Raw genomic sequence first — 21,090 nt, 5'->3', positions numbered from 1 at the left:
GTCAGTCCTCTTGTACTTAAGTCGGCATTGTGCCTTTTGTATTAAATTCGGATGCAATTTCAGTGGTTCATCGTAAATACGAAAGTCCAAGGGATACAGTAAACCTGAAGTGAAGCAACGGAATCTAAAACTGGACTCACAGGAGAGGTTCAAATCATAGAAAGTTAGAAAGTCAGTCGTCTTGTACTTAAGTCAGAATTGTGCCATTTGCATTAATTTCTGATGCAATTTCTGTGTTTCTTCGTTAATAAGAAGGTCCAAGGGATACAGTAAAGCTGAAGTGAAGCATCGGAATCTAAAACTGGTTTCACGTGAGAGGTTCAAATCATAGAAAGTGAGAGTGTCAGTCCTCTTGTACTTAAGTCGGCATTGTGCCTTTTGTATTAAATTCGGATGCAATTTCTGTGTTTCATCGTCAAAAAGATGGTCCAAGGTACACAGTAAACCTGAAGTGTAGCTTCGGAATCTAAAACTGGACTCACAGGAGAGGTTCAAATGATAGAAAGTTAGAGTGTCAGTCCTTTTGTACCTAAGTCGGATTATGCCTTTTGAATTTAATTCCGATGCAATTTCTGCGTTTCATCGTCAATAAGAAGGTCCAAGGTATACAGTAAACCTGAAGTGAAGCATCGGAATCTATAACTGAAATCACAGGAGAGGTTCAAATCATAGAAAGTGAAAGTGTCAGTCCTCTTGTACTTAAGTCGGCATTGTGCCTTTTGTAATAAATTCGGATGCAATTTCTGTGTTTCATCGTCAATAAGAAAGTCCACGGGATACAGTAAACCTGAAGTGAAGCATCGGAATCTAAAACTGGACTCACATGAGAGGTTCAAATCATAGAAAGTGAACGTGTCAGTCCTCTCGTACTTAAGTCGGCATTGTGTCTTTTGTATTAAATTCGGATGCAATTTCTGTTTTTCATCGTCAATGAGAAGGTCCAAGGTATACAGTAAACCTGAAGTGAAGCATCGGAATCTAAAACTGGACTCACAGGAGAGGTTCAAATCATAGAAAGTTAGAGTGTCAGTCCTCTTGTACTTAAGTCGGCATTGTGCCTTTTGTATTAAATTCGGATGCAGTTTCTGTGTTTCATCGTCAATAAAAGGTCCAAGGGATACAGTAAACTTGAAGTGAAGCATCGGAATCAAAAACTGGACTCACAGGAGAGGTTCAAATCATAGAAAGTTGGAGTGTCAGTCCTCTTGTACTTAACTCGGAATTGTCCTTTTTGAATTTAATTCCTATGCAATATCTGTGCCTCATCGTCAATAAGAAAGTCCAAGGTACACAGTAAACCTGAAGTGAAGCATCGGAATCTAAAACTGGACTCACAGGAGAGGTTCAAATCATAGAAAGTGAAAGTGTCAATCCTCTTGTACTTAAGTCGTTATTGTGTCTTTTGTATTAAATTCGGATGCAATTTCTGTGTTTCATCGTCAATAAGAAAGTCCAATGGATACAGTAAACCTGAAGTAAAGCATCGGAATCTAAAACTGGACTCACAGGAGAGGTTCAAATCACAGAAATTGAGAGCGTCAGTCCTCTTGTACTTAAGCCGGCATTGTGCCTTTTGTATTAAATTCGGATGCAATTTCAGTGGTTCATCGTAAATAAGAAAGTCCAAGGGATACAGTAAACTTGAAGTGAAGCAACGGAATCTAAAACTGGACTCACAGGAGACGTTCAAATCATAGAAAGTTAGAAAGTCAGTCGTCTTGTACTTAAGTCAGAATTGTGCATTTTGCATTAATTTCTGATGCAATTTCTGTGTTTCTTCGTTAATAAGAAGGTCCAAGGGATACAGTAAAGCTGAAGTGAAGCATCGGAATCTAAAACTGGTTTCACGTGAGGGGTTCAAATCATAGAAAGTGAGAGTGTCAGTCCTCTTGTACTTAAGTCGGCATTGTGCCTTTTGTATTAAATTCGGATGCAATTTCTGTGTTTCATCGTCATAAAGATGGTCCAAGGGATACAGTAAACCTGAAGTGATGCATCGGAATCTTAAACTGGACTCACAGGAGAGGTTCAAATGATAGAGAGTTAGAGTGTCAGTCCTTTTGTACCTAAGTCGGCATTATGCCTTTTGAATTTAATTCCGATGCAATTTCTGCGTTTCATCGTCAATAAGAAGGTCCAAGGTATACAGTAAACCTGAAGTGAAGCATCGGAATCTAAAACTGAAATCACAGGAGAGGTTCAAATCATAGAAAGTGAAAGTGTCAGTCCTCTTGTACTTAAGTCGGCATTGTGCCTTTTGTAATAAATTCGGATGAAATTTCTGTGTTTCATCGTCAATAAGAAAGTCCACGGGATACAGTAAACCTGAAGTGAAGCATCGGAATCTAAAACTGGACTCACAGTAGAGGTTCAAATCATAGAAAGTGAGAGTGTCAGTCCTCTTGCACCTAAGTCGGCATTGTGCTTTTTGTATTTAATTCGGATGCAATTTCTGTGTTTCATCGTCAATAATAAGGTCCAAGGGATACAGTAAACCTGAAGTGAAGCAACGGAATCTAAAACTGGACTCACAGGAGAGGTCCAAATCATAGAAAGTTAGAGTGTCAGTCGTCTTGTACTTAAGTCAGAATTGTACCTTTTGTATTAAATTCGGATGCAATTTCTGTGTTTCATCGTCAATAAGAAGGTCCAAGGGGTGCAGTAAACCTGAAGTGTAGCTTCGGAATCTAAAACTGGACTCACAGGAGAGGTTCAAATCATTGAAAGGGAGAGTGTCAGTCCTCTTGTACTTAAGTCAGCATTGTGCCTTTTGTATTAAATTCGGATGCTATTTCTGTGTTTCATCGTCAATAAGATGGTCCAAGGGATACAATAACCTGAAGTGAAGCATCGGAATCTAAAACTGGACTCACAGGAGAGGTTCAAATCATAGAAAGTTAGAGTGTCAGTCCTCTTGTACTTAAGTCGGCATTGTGCCTTTTATATAAAATTCGGATGCATTTCTGTGATTCATCGTCAATAAGAAGGTCCAAGGGATACAGTAAACCTGAAGTGAAGCATCGGAATCTAAAACTGGACTCACAAGAAAGGTTCAAATCATAGAAAGTGAAATTGTCAGTCCTCTCGTCCTTAAGTCGGCATTGTGCCTTTTGTATTAAATTCGGATGCAATTTCTGTTTTTCGTCGTCAATAAGAAGGTCCAAGGGACACAGTAAACCTATAGTGAAGCTTTGGAATCTAAAACTGGACTCACAGGAGAGGTTCAAATCATAGAAATAGGGAGTCTCAGTCCTCTTGTACTTAAGTCGGCATTGTGCCTTTTGTATTAAATTCGGATGCAATTTCTGTGTTTCATCGTCAATAAGAACGTCCAAGGGATACAGTAAACCTGAGGTGAAGCATCGGAATCTAAAACTGGACTCACAGGGGAGGTACAAATCATAGAAAGTTAGAGTGTCAGTCCTCTTGTGCCTAAGTCGGCATTGTTCCTTTTGAATTTAATTCCGAAGCAATCTCTGTGTTTCATCGTCAATAAGAAGGTCCAATGTATACAGTTAACCTGAGGTGAAGCATCGGAATCTAAAACTGGACTCACAGGAGAGGTTCAAATCATAGAAAGTGAACGTGTCAGTCCTCTTGTACTTAAGCCGGCATTGGGCCTTTTGTATTAAATTCGGATGCAATTTCTGTGTTTCATCGCAAATAAGAGAGTCCAAGGGATACAGCAAACCTGAAGTGAAGCATCGGAATCTAAAACTGGGCTCACAGGAGAGGTTCAAATCATAGAAAGTGAGAGTGTCAGTCCTCTTGTACTTATGTCGTCATTGTGCATTTTGTATTAAATTCGCATGCAATTTCAGTGTTTCATCGTCAATAAGAAGGTCCAAGGGATACAGTAAACCTGAAGTGAAGCAGCGGAATCTAAAACTGGACTCACAGGAGAGGTTCAAATCATAGAAAGTGAGAGTGTCAGTCCTCTTGTACTTAAGTCGGCATTGTGCCTTTTGTATTAAATTCGGATTCAATTTCTGTGTTTCATCGTCAATAAGATGATCCAAGGGATACTGTGAACCTGAAGTGAAGCATCGGAATCTAAAACCTGACTCAAAGGAGAGGTTCAAATCATAGAAAGTGAGAGTGTCAGTCCTCTTGTACTTAAGTCGGCATTGTGCCTTTTATATAAAACTCGGATGCAATTTCTGTGATTCATCGTCATCAAGAAGGTCCAAAGGATGCAGTAAACCTGAAGTTAAGCATCGAAATCTAAAACTTGACTCACAGGAGAGGTTTAAATCATAGAAAGCGAACGTGTCAGTCCACTTGTACTTAAGTCGGCATTGTGAATTTTGTATTAAATTCGGATGCAATTTCTGTGTTTCATCGTCAATAAGAGAGTCCAAGGGATAAAGTTAAATTAAGGTGAAGCTTCGGAATCCAAAACTGGACTTACAAGAGAGGTTCAAATCATAGATAGTGAACGTGTCAGTCCTCTTGTACTTAAGTCTGCATTGTGCCTATTGTATTCAATTCGGATGCAATTTCTGTTTTTCGTCGTCAATAAGAAGGTCCAAGGGATACAGTAAACCTGAAGTGAAGCTTCGGAATCTAAAACTGGACTCACAGGAGAGGTTCAAATCATAGAAAGAGAGAGTGTCAGTCCTCTTGTACTTAAGTCGGCATTGTGCCTTTTGTATTAAATTCGGATGCAATTTCTGTGTTTCATCGTCAATAAGAAGGTCCAAGGGATACAGTGAACCTGAAGTGAAGCATCGGAATCTAAAACTGGACTCACAGGAGAGGTTCAAATCATAGAAAGTTAGAGTGTCAGTCCTCTTGTACTTAAGTCGGCATTGTGCCTATTGTATTAAATTCGGATGCAGTTTCTGTGTTTCATCGTCAATAACAAGGTCCAAGGGATACAGTAAACCTGAATTGAAGCATCGGAATCTAAAACTGGACTCACAGGAGAGGTTCAAATCATAGAAAGTTAAAGTGTCAGTACTCTTGTACTTAACTCGGCATTGTCCTTTTTGAATTTAATTCCTATGCAATATCTGTGCCTCATCGTCAATAAGAAAGTCCAAGGTACACAGTAAACCTGAAGTGAAGCATCGGAATCTAAAACTGGACTCACAGGAGAGGTTCAAATCATAGAAAGTTAGAGTGTCAGTCCTCTTGTACTTAAGTCGGCATTGTGCCTTTTGTATTAAATTCGGATGCAGTTTCTGTGTTTCATAGTCAATAAGAAGGTCCATGGTATACAGTAAACCTGAAGTGAAGCATCGGAATCTAAAACTGGACTCACAGGAGAGGTTCAAATCATAGTAATTGAGAGCGTCAGTCCTCTTGTACTTAAGTCGGCATTGTGCCTTTTGTATTAAATTCGGATGCAATTTCAGTGGTTCATCGTAAATACGAAAGTCCAAGGGATACAGTAAACCTGAAGTGAAGCAAAGGAATCTAAAACTTGACTCACAGGAGAGGTTCAAATCATAGAAAGTTAGAAAGTCAGTCGTCTTGTACTTAAGTCAGAAATGTGCCTTTTGTATTAATTTCTGATGCAATTTCTGTGTTTCATCGTTAATAAGAGGGTCCAAGGGATACAGTAAAGCTGAAGTGAAGCATCGGAATCTAAAACTGGTTTCACAGGAGAGGTTCAAATCATAGAAAGTGAGAGTGTCAGTCCTCTTGTACTTAAGTCGGCATTGTGCCTTTTGTATTTAATTCGGATGCAATTTCTGTGTTTCATCGTCATAAAGATGGTCCAAGGGATACAGTAAACCTGAAGTGATGCATCGGAATCTTAAACTGGACTCACAGGAGAGGTTCAAATGATAGAAAGTTAGAGTGTCAGTAGTTTTGTACCTAAGTCGGCATTGTGCCTTTTGAATTTAATTCCGATGCAATTTCTGCGTTTCATCGTCAATAAGATGGTCCAAGGTTTAGAGTAAACCTGATGTGAAGCATCGGAATCTATAACTGAAATCACAGGAGAGGTTCAAATCATAGAAAGTGAAAGTGTCAGTCCTCTTGTACTTAAGTCGGCATTGTTCCTTTTGTAATAAATTCGGATGCAATTTCTGTGTTTCGACGTCAATAAGAAAGTCCACGGGATACAGTAAACCTGAAGTGAAGCATCGGAATCTAAAACTGGACTCACAGGAGAGGTTCAAATCATAGCAAGTTAGAGTGTCAGTCGTCTTGTACTTAAGTCAGAATTGTGCCTTTTGTATTAAATTCGGATGCAATTTCTGTGTTTCATCGTCAATAAGAAGGTCCAAGGGATACAGTAAACCTGAAGTGAAGCATCGGAATCTAAAACTTGACTCACAGGAGAGGTTTAAATCATAGAAAGCGAACGTGTCAGTCCACTTGTACTTAAGTCGGCATTGTGAATTTTGTATTAAATTCGGATGCAATTTCTGTGTTTCATCGTCAATAAGAGAGTCCAAGGGATACAGTAAAATTGAAGTGATGCTTCGGAATCTAAAACTGGACTCACAGGAGAGGTTCAAATCATAGAAAGTGAGAGTGTCAGTCCTCTTGTACCAAAGTCGGCATTGGTCCTTTTGAATTTAATTCCGATGCAATCTCTGTGTTTCATCATCAATAAGAAGGTCCAAGGTATACAGTAAACCTGAAGTGAAGCATCGGAATCTAAAACTGGACTCACAAGAGAGGTTCAAATCATAGAAAGTGGACGTGTCAGTCCTCTCGTACTTAAGTCGGCATTGTGCCTTTTGTATTAAATTCGGATGCAATTTCTGTTTTTCGTCGTCAATAAGAAGGTCCAAGGGATACAGTAAACCTGAAGTGAAGCTTCGGAATCTAAAACTGGACTCACAGGAGAGGTTCAAATCATAGAGAAAGAGAGTGTCAGTCCTCTTGTACTTAAGTCGGCATTGTGCCTTTTGTATTAAATTCGGATGCAATTTCTGTGTTTCATCGACAATACGAAGGTCCAAGGGATACAGTGAACCTGAAGTGAAGCATCGGAATCTAAAACTGGACTCACAGGAGAGGTTCAAATCATAGAAAGTTAGAGTGTCAGTCCTCTTGTACTTAAGTCGGCATTGTGCCTTTTGTATTAAATTCGGATGCAGTTTCTGTGTTTCATCGGCAATAAAAAGGTCCAAGGGATACAGTAAACCTGAAGTGAAGCATCGGAATCTAAAACTGGACTCACAGGAGAGGTTCAAATCATAGAAAGTTAGAGTGTTAGTCCTCTTGTACTTAACTCGGCATTGTCCTTTTTGAATTTACTTCCTATGCAATATCTGTGCCTCATCGTCAATAAGAAAGTCCAAGGTACACAGTAAACCTGAAGTGAAGCATCGGAATCTAAAACTGGACTCACAGGGGAGGTTCAAATCATAGAAAGTTTGAGTGTCAGTCCTCTTGTACATAAGTCGGCATTGTGCCTTTTGAATTTAATTCCGATGCAATTTCTGTGTTTCATCGTCAATAAGAAGGTCCACGGTATACAGTAAACCTGAAATGAAGCATCGGAATCTAAAACTGGACTCACAGGAGAGGTTCAAATCATAGAAAGTGAAAGTGTCAGTCCTCTTGTACTTAAGTCGGCATTGTGCCTTTTGTATTAAATTCGGTTGCAATTTCAGTGGTTCATCGTAAATAAGAAAGTCCAAGGGATACAGTAAACCTGAAGAGAAGCAACGGAATCTAAAACTGGACTCACAGGAGAGGTTCAAATCATAGAGAGTTAGAAAGTCTGTCGTCTTGTACTTAAGTCAGAATTGTGCCTTTTGTATTAATTTCTGATGCAATTTCTGTGTTTCATCGTCATAAAGATGGTCCAAGGGATACAGTAAACCTGAAGTGATGCATCGGAATCTTAAACTGGACTCACAGGAGAGGTTCAAATGATAGAAAGTTAGAGTGTCAGTCCTTTTGTACCTAAGTCGGCATTATGCCTTTTGAATTTAATTCCGATGCAATTTCTGCGTTTCATCGTCAATAAGAAGGTCCAAGGTATACAGTAAACCTGAAGTGAAGCATCGGAATCTAAAACTGAAATCACAGGAGAGGTTCAAATCATAGAAAGTGAAAGTGTCAGTCCTCTTGTACTTAAGTCGGCATTGTGCCTTTTGTAATAAATTCGGATGCAATTTCTGTGTTTCATCGTCAATAAGAAAGTCCACGGGATACAGTAAACCTGAAGTGAAGCATCGGAATCTAAGACTGGACTCACAGGAGAGGTTCAAATCATAGAAAGTGAGAGTGTCAGTCCTCTTGCACCTAAGTCGGCATTGTGCCTTTTGTATTTAATTCGGAAGCAATTTCTGTGTTTCATCGTCAATAATAAGGTCCAAGGGATACAGTAAACCTGAAGTGAAGCAACGGAATCTAAAACTGGACTCACAGGAGAGGTTCAAATCATAGAAAGTTAGAGTGTCAGTCGTCTTGTACTTAAGTCAGAATTGTGCCTTTTGTATTAAATTCGGATGCAATTTCTGTGTTTCACCGTCAATGAGATGGTCCAAGTGATACAATAACTTGAAGTGAAGCATCGGAATCTAAAACTGGAATCACAGGAGAGGTTCAAATGATAGAAAGTTTGAGTGTCAGTCCTCTTGTAATTAAGTCGGTATTGTGCCTTTTCTATTCAATTCGGATGCAATTTCTGTGTTGCATCGTCAATAGGAAGGTCCAAGGTATACAGTAAACCTTAAGTGAAGCATCGGAATCTAAAACTGGACTCACAGGAGAGGTTCAAATCATAGAAAGTTAGAGTGTTAGTCCTCTTGTACTTATCTCGGCATTGTGCCTTTTGAATTTAATTCCGATGCAATTTCTGCGTTTCATCGTCAATAAGAAGGTCCAAGGTATACAGTAAACCTGAAGTGAAGCATCGGAATCCAAAACTGAAATCACAGGAGAGGTTCAAATCATAGAAAGTGAAAGTGTCAGTCCTCTTGTACTTAAGTCGGCATTGTGCCTTTTGTAATAAATTCGGATGCAATTTCTGTGTTTCATCGTCAATAAGAAAGTCCACGGGATACAGTAAACCTGAAGTGAAGCATCGGAATCTAAAACTGGACTCACAGGAGAGGTTCAAATCATAGAAAGTGAGAGTGTCAGTCCTCTTGCACCTAAGTCGGCATTGTGCCTTTTGTATTTAATTCGGATGCAATTTCTGTGTTTCATCGTCAATAATAAGGTCCAAGGGATACAGTAAACCTGAAGTGAAGCAACGGAATGTAAAACTGGACTCACAGGAGAGGTTCAAATCATAGAAAGTTAGAGTGTCAGTCGTCTTGTACTTAAGTCAGAATTGTGCCTTTTGTATTAAATTCGGATGCAATTTCTGTGTTTCACCGTCAATGAGATGGTCCAAGGGATACAATAACTTGAAGTGAAGCATCGGAATCTAAAACTGGAATCACAGGAGAGGTTCAAATGATAGAAAGTTTGAGTGTCAGTCCTCTTGTAATTAAGTCGGTATTGTTCCTTTTGTATTCAATTCGGATGCAATTTCTGTGTTGCATCGTCAATAGGAAGGTCCAAGGTATACAGTAAACCTTAAGTGAAGCATCGGAATCTAAAACTGGACTCACAGGAGAGGTTCAAATCATAGAAAGGGAGAGTGTCACTCCTCTTGTACTTAAGTCAACATTATGCCTTTTGTATTAAATTCGGATGCAATTTCTGTGTTTCATTGTCAATAAGATTGTCCAAGGGATACAATAACCTGAAGTGAAGCATTGGAATCTAAAACTGGACTCACAGGAGAGGTTCAAATCATAGAAAGTTAGAGTGTCAGTCCTCTTGTTCTTAAGTCGGCATTGTGCCTTTTGTATTAAATTCGGATGCAATTTCAGTGTTTCATCGACAATAAGAAGGTCCAAGGGATACAGTAAAACTGAAGTGAAGCATCGGAATCTAAAACTTGACTCACAGGAGAGGTTTAAATCATAGAAAGCGAACGTGTCAGTCCTCTTGTACTTATGTCAGCATTGTGAATTTTATATTAAATTCGGATGCAATTTCTGTGTTTCATCGTCAATAAGAGAGTCCAAGGGATACAGTAAAATTCAAGTGAAGCTTCGGAATCTAAAACTGGACTCACAGGAGAGGTTCAAATCATAGTAATTGAGAGCGTCAGTCCTCTTGTACTTAAGTCGGCATTTTGCCTTTTGTTTTAAATTCGGATGCAATTTCAGTGGTTCATCGTAAATAAGAAAGTCCAAGGGATACAGTAAACCTGAAGTGAAGCAACGGAATCTAAAACTTGACTCACAGGAGAGGTTCAAATCATAGAAAGTTAGAAAGTCAGTCGTCTTGTACTTAAGTCAGAATTGTGCCTTTTGTATTAATTTCTGATGCAATTTCAGTGTTTCATCGTTAATAAGAAGGTCCACGGGATACAGTAAAGCTGAAGTGAGGCATCGGAATCTAAAACTGGTTTCACAGGAGAGGTTCAAATCATAGAAAGTGAGAGTGTCAGTCCTCTTGCTTCTAAGTCGGCATTGTGCCTTTTGTATTTAATTCGGATGCAATTTCTGTGTTTCATCGTCTATAATAAGGTCCAAGGGATACAGTAAACCAGAAGTGAAGCAACGGAATCTAAAACTGGACTCACAGGAGAGGTTCAAATCATAGAAAGTTAGAGTGTCAGTCGTCTTGTACTTAAGTCAGAATTGTGCCTTTTGTATTAAATTCGGATGCAATTTCTGTGTTTCATCGTCAATAACAAGGTCCAAGGGGTACAGTAAACCTGAAGTGAAGCATCGGAATCTAAAACCTGACTCACAGGAGAGGTTTAAATCATAGAAAGCGAACGTGTCAGTCCACTTGTACTTAAGTCGGCATTTTGAATTTTGTACTAAATTCGGATGCAATTTCTGTGTTTCATCGTCAGTAAAAGAGTCCAAGGGATACAGTAAAATTGAAGTGAAGCTTCGGAATCTAAAACTGGACTCACAAGAGAGGTTCAAATCATAGAAAGTGGACGTGTCAGTCCTCTCGTACTTAAGTCGGCATTGTGCCTTTTGTATTAAATTCGGATGCAATTTCTGTTTTTCTTCGTCAATAAGAAGGTCCAAGGAATACAGTAAACCTGAAGTGAAGCTTCGGAATCAAAAACTGGACTCACAGGAGAGGTTCAAATCATAGAAAGAGAGAGTGTCAGTCCTCTCGTACTTAAGTCGGCATTGTGCCTTTTGTATTAAATTCGGATGCAATTTCTGTGTTTCATCGTCAATAAGAGGGTCCAAGGGATACAGTGAACCTGAAGTGAAGCATCGGATTCTAAAACTGGACTCACAGGAGAGGTTCAAATCATAGAAAGTTAGAGTGTCAGTCCTCTTGTGCTTAAGTCGGCATTGTGCCTTTTGTACTAAATTCGGATGCAATTTCTGTGTTTCATCGTCAATAAGAGAGTCCAAGGGATACAGAAAAATTGAAGTGAAGCATCGGAATCTAAAACTGGACTCACAGGAGAGGTTCAAATCATAGAAAGTTAGAGTGTCAGTCCTCTTGTACCAAAGTCGGCATTGTGCCTTTTGAATTTAATTATTATGCAATATCTGTGCCTCATCGTCAATAAGAAAGTCCAAGGTACACAGTAAACCTGAAGTGAAGCATCGGAATCTAAAACTGGACTCACAGGGGAGGTTCAAATCATAGAAAGTTTGAGTGTCAGTCCTCTTGTACCTAAGTCGGCATTGTGCCTTTTGAATTTAATTCCGATGCAATTTCTGTGTTTCATCGTCAATAAGAAGGTCCACGGTATACAGTAAACCTGAAGTGAAGCATCGGTATCTAAAACTGGACTCACAAGAGAGGTTCAAATCATAGAAAGTGGACGTGTCAGTCCTCTCGTACTTAAGTCGGCATTGTGCCTTTTGTATTAAATTCGGATGCAATTTCTGTTTTTCGTCGTCAATAAGAAGGTCCAAGGGATACAGTAAACCTGAAGTGAAGCTTCGGAATCTAAAACTGGACTCACAGGAGAGGTTCAAATCATAGAGAGAGAGAGTGTCAGTCCTCTTGTACTTAAGTCGGCATTGTGCCTTTTGTATTAAATTCGGATGCAATTTCTGTGTTTCATCGACAATAAGAAGGTCCAAGGGATACAGTGAACCTGAAGGTAAGCATCGGAATCTAAAACTGGACTCACAGGAGAATTTCAAATCATAGAAAGTTAGAGTGTCAGTCCTCTTGTACTTAAGTCGGCATTGTGCCTTTTGTATTAAATTCGGATGCAGTTTCTGTGTTTCATCGGCAATAAAAAGGTCCAAGGGATACAGTAAACCTGAAGTGAAGCATCGGAATCTAAAACTGGACTCACAGGAGAGGTTCAAATCATAGAAAGTTAGAGTGTCGGTCCTCTTGTACTTAACTCGGCATTGTCCTTTTTGAATTTAATTCATATGCAATATCTGTGCCTCATCGTCAATAAGAAAGTCCAAGGTACACAGTAAACCTGAAGTGAAGCATCGGAATCTAAAACTGGACTCACAGGGGAGGTTCAAATCATAGAAAATTTGAGTGTCAGTCCTCTTGTACCTAACTCGGCATTGTGCCTTTTGAATTTAATTCCGATGCAATTTCTGTGTTTCATCGTCAACAAAAAGGTCCACGGTATACAGTAATCCTGAAATGAAGCATCAGAATCTAAAACTGGACTCACAGGAGAGGTTCAAATCATAGAAAGTGAAAGTGTCAGTCCTCTAGTACTTAAGTCGGCATTGTGCCTTTTGTATTAAATTCGGATGCTATTTCAGTGGTTCATCGTAAATACGAAAGTCCAAAGGATACAGTAAACCTGAAGTGAAGCAACGGAATCTAAAACTGGACTCACAGGAGAGGTTCAAATCATAGAGAGTTAGAAAGTCTGTCGTCTTGCACTTAAGTCAGAATTGTGCCTTTTGTATTAATTTCTGATGCAATTTCTGTGTTGCATCGTTAATAAGAAGGTCCAAGGGATACAGTAAAGCTGAAGTGAAGCATCGGAATCTATAACTGGTTTCACAGGAGAGGTTCAATTCATAGAAACTGAGAGTGTCAGTCCTCTTGTACTTAAGTCGGCATTGTGCCTTTTGTATTAAATTCGGATGCAATTTCTGTGTTTCATCGTCATAAAGATGGTCCAAGGGATACAGTAAACCTGAAGTGATGCATCGGAATCTTAAACTGGACTCACAGGAGAGGTTCAAATGATAGAAAGTTAGAGTGTCAGTCCTTTTGTACCTAAGTCGGCATTATGCCTTTTGAATTTAATTCCGATGCAATTTCTGCGTTTCATCGTCAATAAGAAGGTCCAAGGTATACAGTAAACCTGAAGTGAAGCATCGGAATCTAAAACTGAAATCACAGGAAAGGTTCAACTCATAAAAAGTGAAAGTGTCAGTCCTCTTGTACTTGAGTCGGCATTGTGCCTTTTGTATTAAATTCGGATGCAATTTCTGTGTTTCATCGTCAATAAGAAAGTCCACGGGATACAGTAAACCTGAAGTGAAGCATCGGTATCTAAAACTGGACTCATAGGAGAGGTTCAAATCATAGAAAGTGAGAGAGTCAGTCCTCTGGCACCTAAGTCGGCATTGTGCCTTTTGTATTTCATTCGGATGCAATTTCTGTGTTTCATCGTCAATAATAAGGTCCAAGGGATACAGTAAACCTGAAGTGAAGCAACGGAATCTAAAACTGGACTCACAGGAGAGGTTCAAATCATAGAAAGTTAGAGTGTCAGACGTCTTGTACTTAAGTCAGAATTGTGCCTTTTGTATTAAATTCGGATGCAATTTCTGTGTTTCATCGTCAATAAGAAGGTCCAAGGGGTACAGTAAACCTGAAGTGACGCTTCTTCGGAATCTAAAACTGGACTCACAGGAGAGGTTCAAATCATAGAAAGGGAGAGTGTCAGTCTTCTTGTACTTAAGTCAACATTGTGCCTTTTGTATTGAATTCGGATGCAATTTCTGTGTTTCATCGTCAATAAGATGGTCCAAGGGATCCAATAACTTGAAGTGAAGCATCGGAATCTAAAACTGGAATCACAGGAGAGGTTCAAATGATAGAAAGTTTGAGTGTCAGTCCTCTTGTAATTAAGTCGGTACTGTGCCTTTTGTATTCAATTCGGATGCAATTTCTGTGTTGCATCGTCAATAGGAAGGTCCAAGGTATACAGTAAACCTTAAGTGAAGCATCGGAATCTAAAACTGGACCCACAGGAGAGGTTCAAATCATGGAAAGGGAGAGTGTCAGTCCTCTTGTACCTAAGTCAACATTATGACTTTTGTATTAAATTCGGATGCAATTTCTGTGTTTCATCGTCAATAAGATGGTCCAAGGGATACAATAACCTGAAGTGAAGCATCGGAATCTAAAACTGGACTCACAGGAGAGGTTCAAATCATAGAAAGTTATAGTGTCAGTCCTCTTGTACCTAAGTCGGCATTGTGCCTTATATATAAAAATCGGATGCAATTTCTGTGATTCATCGCCAATAAGAAGGTCCAAGGGATACAGTAAACCTGAAGTGAAGCATCGGAATCAAAAACTTGACTCACAGGAGAGGTTTAAATCATAGAAAGCGAACGTGTCAGTCCACTTGTACTTAAGTCGGCATTGTGAATTTTGTATTAAATTCGGATGCAATTTCTGTGTTTCATCGTCAATAAGAGAGTCCAAGGGATACAGTAAAATTCAAGTGAAGCTTCGGAATCTAAAACTGGACTCACAGGAGAGGTTCAAATCATAGAAAGTGAACGTGTCAGTCCTCTCGTACTTAAGTCGGCATTGTGCCTTTTGTATTAGATTCGGAAGCAATTTCTGTTTTTCGTCGTCAATAAGAAGGTCCAAGGGATACAGTAAACCTGAAGAGAAGCTTCGGAATCTAAAACTGGACTCACAGGAGAGGTTCAAATCATAAAAAACGAGAGTGTCAGTCCTCTTGTACTTAAGTCGGCATTGTGCCTTTTGTATTAAATTCGGATGCAATTTCTGTGTTTCATCGTCAATAAGAACGTCCAAGGGATACAGTGAACCTCAAGTGAAGCATCGGAATCTAAAACCGGACTCACAGGAGAGGTTCAAATCATAGAAAAGTAGAGTGTCAGTCCTCTTGTACTTATGTCGGCATTGTGCCTTTTGTATTAAATTCAGATGCAGTTTCTGTGTTTCATCGTCAATAAAAAGGTCCAAGGGATACAGTAAACCTGAAGTTCAGCATCGGAATCTAAAACTGGACTCACAGGAGAGGTTCAAATCATAGAATGTGAGAGTGTCAGTCCTCTTGTACTAAGTCGGCATTGTAACTTTTGTATTAAATTCTGATGCAATTTCTGTGTTACATCGTTAGTAAGAAGGTCCAAGGGATATAGTAAGCCTGAAGTGAAGCATCGGAATCTATAACTGGACTCATAGGAGAGGTTCAAATCATAGAAAATTAGAGTGTCAGTCCTCTTTTACCTAAGTCGGCATTGTTCCTTTTGAATTTAATTCCGAAGCAATCTCTGTGTTTCATCGTCAGTAAGAAGGTCCAAGGTATACAGTAAACCTGAGGTGAAGCATCGGAATCTAAAACTGGACTCACAGGGGAGGTACAAATCATAGAAAGTTAGAGTGTCAGTCCTCTTGTACCTAAGACGGCATTGTTCCTTTTGAATTTAATTCCGAAGCAATCTCTGTGTTTCATCGTCAATAAGAAGGTCCAAGGTATACAGTTAACCTGAGGTGAAGCATCGGAATCTAAAACCGGACTCACAGGAGAGGTTCAAATCATAGAAAGTGAACGTGTCAGTCCTCTTGTACTTAAGTCGGCATTGTGCCTTTTGTATTAAATTCGGATGCAATTTCTGTGTTTCATCGCCAATACGAGAGTCCAAGGGATACAGCAAACCTGAAGTGAAGCATCGGAATCTAAAACTGGGCTCACAGGAGAGGTTCAAATCATAGAAAGTGAGAGTGTCAGTCCTCCTGTACTTACGTCGGCATTGTGCATTTTGTATTAAATTCGGATGCAATTTCAGTGTTTCATCGTCAATAAGAAGGTCCAAGGGATACAGTAAACCTGAAGTGAAGCAGCGGAATCTAAAACTGGACTCACAGGAGAGGTTCAAATCATAGAAAGTGAGAGTGTCAGTCCTCTTGTACTTAAGTCGGCATTGTGCCTTTTATATAAAATTCGGATGCAATTTCTATGATTCATCGTCAATAAGAAGGTCCAAGGGATGCAGTAAACCTGAAGTGAAGCATCGGAATCTAAAACTTGACTCACAGGAGAGGTTTAAATCATAGAAAGCGAACGTGTCAGTCCACTTGTACTTAAGTCGGCATTGTGAATTTTGTATTAAATTCGGATGCAATTTCTGTGTTTCATCGTCAATAAGAGAGTCCAAGGGATACAGTTAAATTAAAGTGAAGCTTCGGAATCCAAAACTGGACCCACAAGAGAGGTTAAAATCATAGAAAGTGAACGTGTCAGTCCTCTCGTACTTAAATTCGGATGCAATTTCTGTTTTTCGTCGTCAATAAGAAGTTCCAAGGGATACAGTAAACCTGAAGTGAAGCTTCGGAATCTAAAACTGGACTCACAGGAGAGGTTCAAATCATAGAAAGTTAAAGTGTCAGTCCTCTTGTACTTAACTCGGCATTGTCCTTTTTGAATTTAATTCCGATGCAATTTCTGTGTTTCATCGTCAATAAGAAGGTCCACGGTATACAGTAAACCTGAAATGAAGCATCGGAATCTAAAACTGGACCCAGAGGGGAGGTTCAAATCATAGAAAGCTTGAGTGTCAGTCCTCTTGTACCTAAGTCGGCATTGTGCCTTTTGAATTTAATTCCGATGCAATTTCTGTGTTTCATCGTCAATAAGAAGGTCCACGGTATACAGTAAACCTGAAATGAAGCATCGGAATCTAAAACTGGACTCACAGGAGAGGTTCAAATCATAGAAAGTGAAAGTGTCAGTCCTCTTGTACTTAAGTCGGCATTGTGCCTTTTGTATTAAATTTGGATGCAATTTCAGTGGTTCATCGTAAATAAGAAAGTCCAAGGGATACAGTAAACCTGAAGTGAAGCAACGGAATCTAAAACTAGACTCACAGGAGAGGTTCAAATCATAGAAAGTTAGAAAGTCAGTCGTCTTGTACTTAAGTCAGAATTGTGCCTTTTGTATTAATTTCTGATGCAATTTCTGTGTTTCATCGTTAATAAGAAGGTCCAAGGGATACAGTACAGCTGAAGTGAAGCATCGGAATCTAAAACTGGTTTCACAGGAGAGGTTCAAATCATAGAAAGTGAGAGTGTCAGTCCTCTTGTACTTAAGTCGGCATTGTGCCTTTTGTATTAAATTCGGATGCAATTTCTGTGTTTCATCGTCATAAAGATGGTCCAGGGGATACAGTAAACCTGAAGTGATCCATCGGAATCTTAAACTGGACTCACAGGAGAGGTTCAAATGATAGAAAGTTAGAGTGTCAGTCCTTTTGTACCTAAGTCGTCATTGTGCCTTTTGAATTTAATTCCGATGCAATTTCTGCGTTTCATCGTCAATAAGATGGTCCAAGGTTTACAGTAAACCTGAAGTGAAGCATCGGAATCTAAAACTGAAATCACAGGAGAGGTTCAAATCATAGAAAGTGAAAGTGTCAGTCCTCTTGTACTTAAGTCGGCATTGTTCCTTTTGTAATAAATTCGGATGCAATTTCTGTGTTTCATCGTCAATAAGAAAGTCCACGGGATACAGTAAACCAGAAGTGAAGCATCGGAATCTAAAACTGGACTCACAGGAGGGGTTCAAATCATAGAAAGTTAGAGTGTCAGTCGTCTTGTACTTAAGTCAGAATTGTGCCTTTGGTATTAAATTCGGATGCAATTTCTGTGTTTCATCGTCAATAAGAAGGTCCAAGGGGTACAGTAAACCTGAAGTGAAGCTTCGGAATCTATAACTGGACTCACAGGAGAGGTTCAAATCATAGAAAGGGAGAGTGTCAGTCCTCTTGTACTTAAGTCAACATTGTGCCTTTTGTATTAAATTCGGATGCAATTTCTGTGTTTCATCGTCAATAAGATGGTCCAAGGGATACTATAACTTGAAGTGAAGCATCGGAATCTATAACTGGAATCACAGGAGAGGTTCAAATGATAGAAAGTTTGAGTGTCAGTCCTCTTGTAATTAAGTCGGTATTGTGCCTTTTGTATTCAATTCGGATGCAATTTCTGTGTTGCATCGTCAATAGGAAGGTCCAAGGTATACAGTAAACCTGAAGTGAAGCATCGGAATCTAAAACTGGACTCACAGGAGAGGTTTAAATCATAGAAAGCGAACGTGTCAGTCCTCTTGTACTTAAGTCGGCATTGTGAATTTTGTATTAAATTCGGATGCAATTTCTGTGTTTCATCGTCAATAAGAGAGTCCAAGGGATACAGTAAAATTCAAGTGAAGCATCGGAATCTAAAACTGGACTCACAAGAGAGGTTCAAATCATAGAAAGTGAACGTGTCAGTCCTCTCGTACTTAAGTCGGCATTGTGCCTTTTGTATTACATTCGGATGCAATTTCTGTTTTTCGTCGTCAATAAGAAGGTCCAAGGCATACAGTGAACCTGAAGTGAAGCATCGGAATCTAAAACTGGACTCACAGGAGTGGTTCAAATCATAGAAAGTTAGAGAGTCAGTCCTCTTGTACTCATGTCGGCATTGTGCCTTTTGTATTAAATTCGGATGCTATTTCTGTTTTTCGTCGTCAATAAGAAGGTCCAAGGGATACAGTAAACCTGAAGTGAAGCAACGGAATCTAAAACTGGACTCACAGGAGAGGTCCAAATCATAGAAAGTGAGAGTGTCAGTCCTCTTGTACTTAAGTCGGCATTGTGCCTTTTGTATTAAATTCGGATGCAATTTCTGTGTTTCATCGTCAATAACATGATCCAAGGGATACAGTAAACCTGAAGTGAAGCATCGGAATCTATAACTGGACTCACAGGAGAGGTTCAAATCATAGAAAATTAGAGTGTCAGTCGTCTTTTTCCTAAGTCGGCATTGTTCCTTTTGAATCTAATTCCGAAGCAATCTCTGTGTTTCATCGTCAATAACAAGGTCCAAGGTATACAGTAAACCTGAGGTGAAGCATCGGAATCTAAAACTGGACTCACAGGGGAGGTACAAATCATAGAAAGTTAGAGTGTCAGTCCTCTTGTACCTAAGTCGGCATTGTTCCTTTTGAATTTAATTCCGAAGCAATCTCTGTGTTTCATCGTCAATAAGAAGGTCCAAGGTATACAGTAAACCTGAGGTGAAGCATCGGAATCTAAAACTGGACTCACAGGAGAGGTTCAAATCATAGAAAGTGAACGTGTCAGTCCTCTTGTACTTAAGTCGGCATTGTGCCTTTTGTATTAAATTCGGATGCAATTTCTGTGTTTCATCGCCAATAAGAGAGTCCAAGGGATACAGCAAACCTGAAGTGAAGCATCGGAATCTAAAACTGGGCTCACAGGAGAGGTTCAAGTCATAGAAAGTGAGATTGTCAGTCCTCTTGTACTTACGTCGGCAGTGTGCATTTTGTATTAAATTCGGATGCAATTTCAGTGTTTCATCGTCAATAAGAAGGTCCAAGGGATACAGTAAACCTGAAGTGAAGCAACGGAACCTAAAACTGGACTCACAGGAGAGGTTCAAATCATAGAAAGTGAGAGTGTCAGTCCTCTTGTACTTAAGTCGGCATTGTGCCTTTTATATAAAATTCGGATGCAATTTCTGTGATTCATCGTCAATAAGAAGGTCCAAGGGATACAGTGAACCTGAAGTGAAGCACCGGAATCTAAAACTGGACTCACAGGAGAGGTTCAAATCATAGAAAGTTAGAGTGTCAGTCCTCTTGTACTTAAGTCGGCATTGTGCCTTTTGTATTAAATTCGGATGCAGTTTCTGTGTTTCATCGTCAATAAAAAGGTCCAAGGGATACAGTAAACCTGAAGTGAAGCATCGGAATCAAAAACTGGACTCACAGGAGAAGTTCAAATCATACAATGTGAGTTGTCAGTCCTGTTGTACGCAAGTCGGCATTGTAACTTTTGTATTAAATTCTGATGCAATTTCTGTGTTTCATCGTCAGAAAGAAGGTCCAAGGGATATAGTAAGCCTGAAGTGAAGCATCGGAATCTATAACTGGACTCACAGGAGAGGTTCAAATCATAGAAAGTGAGAGTGTCAGTCCTCTTGTACTTAAGACGGCATTGTGCCTTTTCTATTAAATTCGGATGCAATTTCTGTGTTTCATCGTCAATAAGAAGGTCCTAGGGATACAGTAAACCTGAAGTGAAGCAGCGGAATCTAAAACTGGACTCACACGAGCAGTTGAAAACATAGAAAATTAGAGTGTCAGTCCTCTTTTACCTAAGTCGGCATTGTGCATTTTGAATTTAATTCCGATCCAATTTCTGTGTATCATGGTCAACAAGACGGTCCAAGGTATACAGTAAACCTGAAGTGAAGCACTGGAATCTAAAACTGGACTCACAGAGGAGGTACAAATCATAGAAAGTTAAAGTGTCAGTCCTCTTGTACCTAAGTCGGCATTGTGCCATTTGAATTTAATTCCGAAGCAATCTCTGTGTTTCATCGTCAATAAGAAGGTCCAAGGTATACAGTAAACCTGAGGTGAAGCATCGGAATCTAAAACTGGACTCACAGGAGAGGTTCAAATCATAGAAAATTAACGTGTCAGTCCTCTTGTACTTAAGTCGGCATTCTGCCTTTTGTATTAAATTCGGATGCAATTTCTGTGTTTCATCGCCAATAAGAGAGTCCAAGGGATACAGTAAACCTAAAGTGAAGCATCGGAATCTAAAACTGGGCTCACAGGAGAGGTTCAAATCATAGAAAGTGAGAGTGTGAGTCCTCTTGTACTTACGTCGGCATTGTGCCATTTGTATTACATTCGGATGAAATTTCTGTGTTTCATCGTCAATAAGAAGGTCCAAGGGATACAGTAAACCTGACGTGAAGCAGCGGAAGCTAAAACTGGACTCACAGGAGAGGTTCAAATCATAGACAATTAGAGTGTCAGTGCGCTTGTACTTAAGTCGGCATTGTGCCTTTTGTATTAAATTCGGATGCAATTTCAGTTTTTCGTCGTCTATAAGAAGGTCCACG

The sequence above is a fragment of the Schistocerca americana genome, chromosome 2, assembly GCF_021461395.2.
Source record: "Schistocerca americana isolate TAMUIC-IGC-003095 chromosome 2, iqSchAmer2.1, whole genome shotgun sequence".
NCBI lineage: Eukaryota > Metazoa > Arthropoda > Insecta > Orthoptera > Acrididae > Schistocerca > Schistocerca americana.
The sequence above is the reverse complement of the archived record's forward strand: the minus strand, read 5'-3'. Positions refer to the sequence as shown.